Source organism: Acomys minous, assembly GCF_964271855.1.
Source record: "Acomys minous genome assembly, chromosome: 14".
NCBI classification, from domain to species: Eukaryota; Metazoa; Chordata; class Mammalia; order Rodentia; family Muridae; genus Acomys; species Acomys minous.
Window position 1 is genome coordinate 15,971,299 of NC_140496.1, and position 9,774 is coordinate 15,981,072.

Sequence of the window (9,774 nt, forward strand, 5' to 3'; positions counted from 1 at the left end):
GACCCTCACATATGCTGCTCCGCTGTTCTCAGCAGTTTCTTTGGGCTTGGGAGACTTCAGCACTTAAATTTGATAGGTTCAGGAGTAGAGCTCTTGTCTTAATAAGATTTAGCCATTTTTAAAAATAAATTACTTTTCAAGTGTGCAATGGAAACATTTATTAAAGCACACACACACACACACACACACACACACACACACACACACATACACACACACACACGAAATGTGAGGAGACTGACAGCAAGAAGACGGCAGCTCAGGAAACCCCAGACCATGCGCCTCACAAAAGCAGTGCCGTAACTACAACATGAGTACAAAGAGCCTTTAGTAAGATGCCTGGTGTGGTGGCAAAACACCTGTATTCCCAGCACTTGGGGAGGCAGAGGCAGGCTGATCGCTGAGTTCAAGGCCAGCCTGGTCTACAAACAGAGTCCAGGACAGCCAAGGCTACCCAGAGAAACCCTGTCTTGAAATGCGCCCTCCCCCCAAAAAAAATAGAGAGAAACTTCAGACACAACTAAGGCATCACACTTGACCCAGGGAACCTTAAAGCCGAACTACCCCGGAACAGATCATAAGACTAGTTTCCTTTCCCACACAAGTGTTCTTGCTGAGTTCCGTCCCAGCGCAGCATAATCAAAAGCAAGCAGCTGGCTTACAGTTCTGCCTGGAAGTGAAATGTGGAGTGCCCAGGGTTACATCTTCTCCGAGAGTTGTGTAAGAAACTGGTTCTGGCTCGCGTGACTTCCAAAATCCTACCAGACCCGGCGTGCTTCGGGTGTCAGAAGGGCACTGAGAATGAGAAAGAGGGAGGTGTTTCTTGCGACAGCAGGGAACACGGAAACCTTTCTAAATGGGGAACTAAACACACGAAACCATACACGAGTACATAGAAATGGCCCCTCAGAGACTCGTGTGTGCTTGAATGCTTGGCCATGGGGAGTGGCACTATTGGGAGGTGTGGCCTTGTTGGAGAAAGTCTGTCATTGTGGAGGCAGGCTTTGAGGGCTCCTTTATACGCTCAAGCTACGCCCAGTGTTGAGACAGTCTCCTCCTTGTCGCTTGCAGATCAAGATGTAGAACTCTCAGCTCCTCCTCCAGCACCGTGTCTGCCTGTATGCCGCCATGCTTCCCGCCATGATGCTAATGGACTAAACCTCTGAGTCTGTAAGCCAGCCCCACTTAAACGTTTTCTGTCTTGATCATGGTGTCTCTTTCACAGCAATGAAACCAGACTAAGGCACAAAATATCAGAAAAGACGCATGCCTACGAGAGGTTTGTGTGGCCTCCATAAGCAATAGCTGAGCTTGGTGGTGAAAGTTGGGACCTTCATGGAGCTGGTTGCTTCAACAAACTAAGTCTCTAGAAACCAATAATAATTAAAAAAAAAAAAAGAAATAAAGATGAATTGCCTGGCAAATACTTCAAAATAATGATCATGAAGACTCGCAGTGAGCCTCAGGCGGACAGAGATAAACTAAGTATGGAAATCAGCGCATGAACCAAGTGAGAACATTAACAAAGAGATGGAGACTGTTCCTGCGGCCAAGCAGAGGTCCTGGGGATGAAGGGCACAGTAACTGGACTGTAAAAGTCATCAGGGAGTAGGGGTATGAAGTTTACTGCACTTATTGTCCTTGGCTGGTGCCATAGTTTAAGCAGGACCCCTGGGCCCAGATCTGCCCATCATAATGTTCTTATGGGAGGTTTCTAGGACCCTCTGGATCCTTCTATTTCCACATTCTTCCATGCTTCTCTCCCCTAGAGTCCCAATAGGATGTCCTCCCCTCTGTCCCACTTTCCTGGTAAGTGAAGACTTTCATGGGGCATGCCCCTAGATGCAGCCAATGGACAGAACATTCTCCACAGTTGAGTGGAGAGTGAGGTCTGATTTTCACACGAACTCTGGTGCCCCATATTTGACCATGTCCCCTGGATGGGGAGACCTGGTGGCACTCAGAGGAAGGATAGCAGGCTACCAAGAAGAGACTTGATACCTTATGAGCATATACAGGGGGAAGAGGTCCCCCTCAGTCACAGTCATAGGGGAGGGGAGTAGGGGGAAAATGGGAGGGAGGGAGGAATGGGAAGATACAAGGGATGGGATAACCATTGAGATGTAATATGAATAAATTAATAAAATAAAATAAAAGTCATTAGGGAGTTGCGGCAGCAGACTTGCCCAAGCAAAAGAAAGAACTGGCAAAGCTGAAGGCAGGCCTTCAAATTCATAGAGCGAGACAAATAAAAAGAAAATAATAATGAGGAAAATAGGCTAAGGTGTTTATAAGAAGATGGCAAGTGAAGCAAAATATGACCTAAGAAGAAGAGAGCGAAGAGAAAGCAAGGAGTTTAAGAAAGCACGACTAAGCCAACATTCGAGCACGTGGGGAGGACGGAGTCGTGATCCCCCATGCATAGCTGCAGGGTTAGGGACAGTTTTGTGGCTTCAGTTGTCATTAAGGGTGTAGCGCCTACTATGATTGTGTTCCAACTGATGCCACCACATTCATGAGCATATGGGCAGCACAAATCAGGCTTTGTGAGGTACTCTTAAAAAGAGGATGTGAAGGGGAGAGTGGATGAGGGGCCCAGGCTCAGCCCTCAGCATCCACATGGAAGCTCAGCACCATCCAGTTCTTTATAGCCCCAGTTCCAAACGGCCTGCTGGTCTCCGCTAGCACCAGGCACACGGGTGGCATACATGCACTCAAATGCATAAAATAAAAATTAATATTTCATTTAAAAATAGAAAAATATCAGGAGTCCCGCTCAAACTAAGGCACCAGCCAAGGACAATACAGGCAGTAAACTTTAAACCCCTACCCAGATCTAGCCAATGGACAGAACACTCCCCACAGTAGAGTGGAGAGTGGGATATTACTTTCGCACATACTCTGGTGCCTCACCTTTGACCAAGTCCCCTGGAGGGGGAGACCTAGTGGCACTCAGAGGAAGGACAGCAGGTTACCAAGAAGAGACTTGATACCCTATGAACATATACAGGGGGAGGTAATCCCCCTCAGTCACAGTCATAGGGGAGGGGAATAAGGGGAAAATGGGAGGGAGGGAAGAATGGGAGGATACAAGGGATGGGATAACCATTGAGATGTAACAAGAATAAATTAATAAAGGAGAAAAAATAGAAAAATAGGGCTGAAGACATGGCTCAGCAGTTAAGAGCACTAGCTGCTCTTCCAGAGGACCAGGGTTCAATTCCCAGCACCCACACGGCAGCTCACAGCTGTATATATAACTCTAGTTCCAAGGGATCCAACACCCTGACACAGATATATATATGGGCAAAATACCAATGCATGCAAAATAAAATTAAAAAATAAGTTCTTTTAAAAAGTAGAAAAATCTTAAGTATAATGATAATATATCTGAAAATGAAATGATGGGAAAAGGTTTCCATGCAAAAGATGAACAGAGCAGAAAGGTACTATTTATATCAGGCTTATAAACCAAGTCAAAACTGCCAAATACATGAAGCACACGTTGATGGAACTGACAAAAGAAACAGACAGCAACATGGTAATCGTTAAATTCATATCCCATTTTCAATAATGCAAAAATCAACCAAACAAAAGACAAGCTGGGCTGGAAAGATGGTTCAACCAGTAAAGTGTCTACCATGTAAAATGGGGACTGGTATTAGAATTCCAGCACCCACATAGAAAATCTGGGCATGAAGGAGAGATAAACGTGTTTTTTGTTTAGATCACAAGTGGGGGATGAGAAAAGACTTGCGAGAGAACAGGTAATGTTTGTCCCCTTAGAAGTTGAACCACCACGTGGGGGAGACTGGTTATTAACCAGCCAAAAACAAGAGGCAGGGCCTTTGGAGACTTGGAATAGTTTTAGCTGTTCATTGCTCCACTTCGAGACGCTCCTAGAGAGAACCGCTCGAGGGAAGGCTTCGGGGCCCCGGGCTCCAGCTGAGGTTCTGGGTTCTGGATGCTCCAGGTTCCAGCAGATGAAATCCTGCTGACTATGCCAGGAGAATTGTTCCTCAGAACTGATATCCTTACGGTTTCATTATTGTGTTCTTTAATCTTCTTTTCCTATTGTTTAGGTTAGTCGGGTTATAAGTGAGGTACTCTTGGTTAATAAGTTCATAATAAAATATATTTGTTTTAAAAAAATTGAACCTATACGGGCATGTTTGTGTGTCTGTATCCCTAGCATAAGGGGAACATAGACAAATGGATCTCTGGAGCTCGCTGGCCAGTCTACCCAATCTGTAACTGAGAGTTCAATGCGAGACCATGTCTCAAAACACAGGGTGTAGAGATTGAGAAAGACACTCTTACTGTAGTTATATACTTTCTTCTTCTCTCTTTTTACCCTTTAGGTCCCTTGCATATATATTTCAGCTTCCGGTCTAGTACTTTAGCGGGGCCCCTGAGTGTGCACATGATGAAAGTTCTAGAGATGTGCTGCAAAGCACTAGGCACATAATAACACCACCGTCCATGTTAGTTAGCATCTCTTTAGGAATGAATACATTCCAGTGCATGCCACTTTGGACTATAGAGCCTCAGTATCTTATCACTTATCATCAGTGTTATAAAAGCCTTATTTAGGGGGCTGGAGAGATGGCTCAGTGGCTAAGAGCATACACTGTTTCTGCAGAACACTGGACCTCAGTTACCAGCACCCAGGTCAAGGGGCTCACAACCACCTGTAGCTCCACCTCCAGAAGAAGAGTCCCTCTTCCTGCACCCAAGAACTCCTGCACTTTCTTTGCATGTGCATAAACTCATGCACCGACCCACATATTCACATAATTAAAACTAAGTCTTTAAAAGCCATATTTGCTGTTTAATTATATAAATCCATTATAAATTCATAAATCCATTATAAAATCTAATCATTAAATATTAATTTTTTTTCTTTAACACGTGAAACCAGAAAAGCGCTTGTATGTTGGCTAGAGCAATAAAGGCACGGGTTCAGCCACACAAAGCAATCCATGTCCTGTCTTCCGCCCAGTACTACGTCTGCTGGCTGTTACTACTAAGCAGAAATATTGGCCACAAAGCAGCACCTTCCTGATCCACGGTGGCCTCCTGGACCACGGCTCTAACTAATGCCAAAGAGCTCAGGCTTAAACCTCACTATACATAATTTAATTTAGAATCCGTGTTTCAGGACTCTGTGAAATAGGATTCAAAACAGAAAAGGTGGAGGAGCAGGCTTTCACGTGACGGGTGACCTTCCCCATAGCCGGTAGGTCTTTACCCTGACTAATACTTTGATGAAATGGAGAAGGTGCTAAGAACATACACTGTAAAACATATCAAGTTATCAAACATTTACCATGAAGGTCTGGCATACTGTGAAAGAACAAAAAGTTGAAAACACGCTTTTCTTTTTTAAATTTTATTTCTTTATGTGTGTGTGCACTCTGTCTGCATGTGTGCTTGTGCACCACCTGAGTGCAGTGCCCATAAAGACAGGAGAGGACATCAGAACTGAAGTTACAGACAATCATGAGCTGGGAATTGAACCCATGTCCTCTAGAAGAGCATCCAGGGCCCTTAATCACTGAGCTGTCTGTCCAGCATCCTGAAAACATGTCTTTCTATTCTCAACCAGCAAAGGGGTCTGTGTTATATGAGCCTTCTTGTCATTATGCCATGAAAAACAAAATACGCACCAGCATGTGTTCCTAATGTTTACTAAATTCAACCATGTTGATAAATATAAGGTTATTCCTACAATACCTACTATCTTGTTTACTTTTACACACATTTAAGTCATTGCCATTAGAAATGTTTTATTTTGTCAAAATCACATTTTAAAAAAATTACAATACTCATTTTTTTTCTAACAACAGGTTCTTTCTCCCAATTCGTAGTAACTGAGGCATTCAGGATGGTTTTGCTCCAAGAAGAGAATTTACAGATTCACATACCCAGAACTTGATGGGAAGGGTAGGGAACAAGACTGGAGTGCTGTGATTCTATTTCTCCAGAGATCTCTTGGCCGACTTCTCCATGGCTTGGCTCTTTTCCAACTTTGATTTGCCTCCTGGTATCCTGTGCAACCTGTGTACCAAGCCAATCAGAAAAAAATAAAAAATGCCTCTGGGCAAGAGGTTCAAAATGAATTCTGAGAGTCATTGGGATTAGACCGCCTTGGGGTATATTTTTATTTCTTTATCAACTTCTCTGTCTAAAAGATAAAACAGATAGTGGAGTTCAGCTTCCCTACCCCCCACCCCCGCCAAAAAAAAAAAAAAGAGATAAAATATTTGGTATCCCTGGGGTAGGGGGAGTGTCCTTGAAGCGGTCCTCAGAGATACACACATTATGAGTTTAGGCGTAGCAAAACCACCAAACTGGACCACACCATGGATGGAAAAATGAAAGGCTTATTATAAATATAAAAGAGGATAGCCAGAGGCGTCTTCAGGAGTCCAAAGATGTCATGTCTACCACTCCCAGCCAGAGAGAGGAACAGGCTGGTAATGGCCAGGGTTATCTCTCTGGAGCAGAGAGAAGAGCAAGAGCTTAGGTCTGGGTGGGATTTGTTGGTGAGAAGGATCCAGTAGCTGCAGTGTGTGGGGAGGGGGGGGAGGAAACAGTAAGCTGGAACAGCCTGGAACAACCTGGAAACCAGCATAGTGGGGAAGGAGTTGGGGGTGGGGGTGGGGGGTGGAGAAGAAGCAGGAGGCTCCCACCTGGGCTTCGGTTAGGGCCACAGGTTCATGCTAATACGACAGAAGGAGCCTAAGGGTGACTGAGGGCTTTGGCATGTAACTATGGGTACATGGCAGTAGAGAGCCAGATGCCGCATTTACCCATGGTGGGTGGGAAGAGAAAGAAGCCCGTTGTACAGGTTTCTGAGGACCGCTGTGTGGAAGCTTTTCTCTATCCTCCACCAAACCTCCTATAGTCCAGCCTGAGCTGAGACTTTCCTTTCCAGACAATGTCAGCGCCACTGCCATTTTGGGGGCTTTGGCATTTGAGACCTAGCTATGAGATAGGAGAGGGGAGAAAGAATATTAAGAGACATGGAGCATCAGAGAGATGGCTCAGCACGTAAAGGTGCTTGCAGTGCAAGTCCGGCAACCTGAGTCTGATGCCTGGAAATCACTCATGGGAAGGTGGAAGAAGAGAGTTGAGCCCATGTTGTTGTCCTCTGGCCTTTATACGTGTGCTATGGCATGTGAGTTCCTTCACCCACATACACATCACATGCACACATCATACACACACACACACACACACACACACACACACACACACACACACACTTAAGATGATGATGATGATGATGACAGTGATAGGGAGCTGGAAAGATGGCTCAGAGGTTAAGAGCACTGGCTGCTCTTCCAACGGTCCTGAGTTCAATCCCCAGCAACCACATAGTGGCTCACAACCATTTATAATGAGATCTAGTGCCTCCTTCTGGCCTGCAGGTGTACATGCAAGCAAAACACTGTATACATAATAAATTTAAAAAATTAAATAATATTAATAATAATGATGATAATGTGAATGAGATGTATTAATAGAGACATGATCTGGAGATAAAGGATGAGTTCTTTTGGAAAAGAAGGGTTTCTATACAAAAATGCACGCAGTCACACCCAATGGCTCTTGAAGAAGCGGAGGTAAAGCTGAGCCTTGGCATCCAACAAGATCCTCTCACTGGAGCATTCACGACAGTAGCTCTTCACTACAGAGGCCAGGAGCTGTGTGCAGCATAATGGACGGATGGGAAGGACACTCACCTGGGTGGGGCCATCCCTTCCTGTCTGGAGACTTGACACCCACTTTTTAAACAATCTTCCTAAACCTCTATGCGGTTCCTAAACTTCATTCAAATCATTGCGGGCTGAGAAGCAAATTTTTGAGTACCAGATTAAGATCACATGATTTGCTGAGGACGATGCTAAGATTTAAACATAGGCCGTTTGGTACTTGGAGGATGCTGAGTTAAAAGATAAACAGAAAGAATATGTGCTAGACAGGTAGAAAAATGTCTCTTGTGCTGGGGCCGAGGAGAAGAAGGCGTGGTCCGTAAAGCGTTCGCTGCACAAGCATGAAGCCTCAGGTTCATATTCCCTGGTACGCGTGCACACAAAACTCAGGCGTGGTGACCCAAGCCTGTAATCCTGACAGTGGTGAGTTAGAGACAGCAGACAGCCGGGGGCCCCCTGACCAGCTGGTCTCGTGTCATTGGTGAGCTCCAACTTGAAGGAATAGAAACAGAGAGCACTGAGGAAAATATCCAACACCAACCTAGCACCTCCATAGTACTGTGAATGACACATAGCCTAAATAGTATTAAAGAAGACATTCTTAGATTGTTTTCACACCTGCAGTTGGGGGAGGCCCATCCTGAACTAGTGCTCCACAGAAACTGGGGATCAGACCAAGCCTCCATGGACACTCTTAACCTGTAGCTCTGTCTCCTTCTTAATGGCTACGGTTATTCCTAACACAGTCATGCAACCCACATCACCCTCTGCGATGCAAGGCTAGAAAGATGACCTGATACGCTGGCTGAGCTAGCACAGAGGCTGGAACCAGGAAGGGCCATTCCCTATGCAAGCTCCACTTAGTGGCTCAGTTTGCTCCCAAAACCTCTATAGCCGCATGCCCGTGTTTCCCATTCACACAGAGCCACTTGGGGGCGGGGAGGGGGATGGGGAAGGGAGAATAAATTGGTGAGAAAATTGGCTATTGGGTTTTTTTTTTCTCCTCCTGGGCCAAAACGGGAGAGAGTTAAACTTGCACAGGGCATTGGCCGCAGGAAACATTCAACAGATGTAAGCAGATGACTGACAGGATGAAAAGACTGTTCCTCTACCACCTGTAGGTCTGAGAGAGATGAAGGAGGACACTGACAGAAAAGAACCCGACATATCCATAGGCATTCTCAGATTCATACCCATAAGTCTGTGCCTTTCTCTCATTTGTACCCATCTATCTGTCTGTCTGTCTGTCTGTCTGTCTGTCTGTCTATCTCTTGTGACACTCTCTCCTTTTTGCTTTCTGAGTCCTGTCCCTGGCTTCCTTTTTGGTTTTCTCTCTGAAAATTACACGCCATTGGCATCATTTGTTGAAAATCAGAATTCCTGCAGCCAGAAGCACTGGACACAGGTGGATCTCAGCCCCGGAGGCTCAGCCTCCGCCCTAAGGAGCTCTATTGAAGTCATGCTACACGGGGGACCAACCCTCCTTCTGCGGGCACTCATTCAAGTTGGCAAGGACATAAAGCTATCTCCGCCATACTGTTCTCTAAAGAGAATTGTACACCCTCCCCCAACAAAATAAACAACCTTTAAAATTTTGAGTGGGAAAGAAGTATACAGCAATTGCAGAAAACCAATCCACTCTCCTAGACCTTAATAAAGACATAAAATAAAACTGAACATCTCAAACCCTGTGTGAGAAGGAAACGCTAAACCCGCCACAAAGGGGTTGTTAAAATCGGCTCATTATTTTGCCTGGGACAAGCTTTACTGTCTAAGCATCTCAGGAAAGAAAAAAAAAAAGCATTTCAGCTTCCCCCCCCCCACACTAGATTATTCCAAGCATCATTTATAGGGAACCTATTCAGTACAATGCCCTAGCATGTGAGTGGACCAACGCATCGCTGCTGTGTTCAGTTCAACAGTGAGTAGCACCCCACACTCGCTGAGGACTGCTCCATACCAGCAATGGAGGGCAGAAAACACTCCACCCACATCAGCCATGACTGCCACCCTCACCAGCACCATTCTTCTGATTGCTTTTGGCCCTCCCATC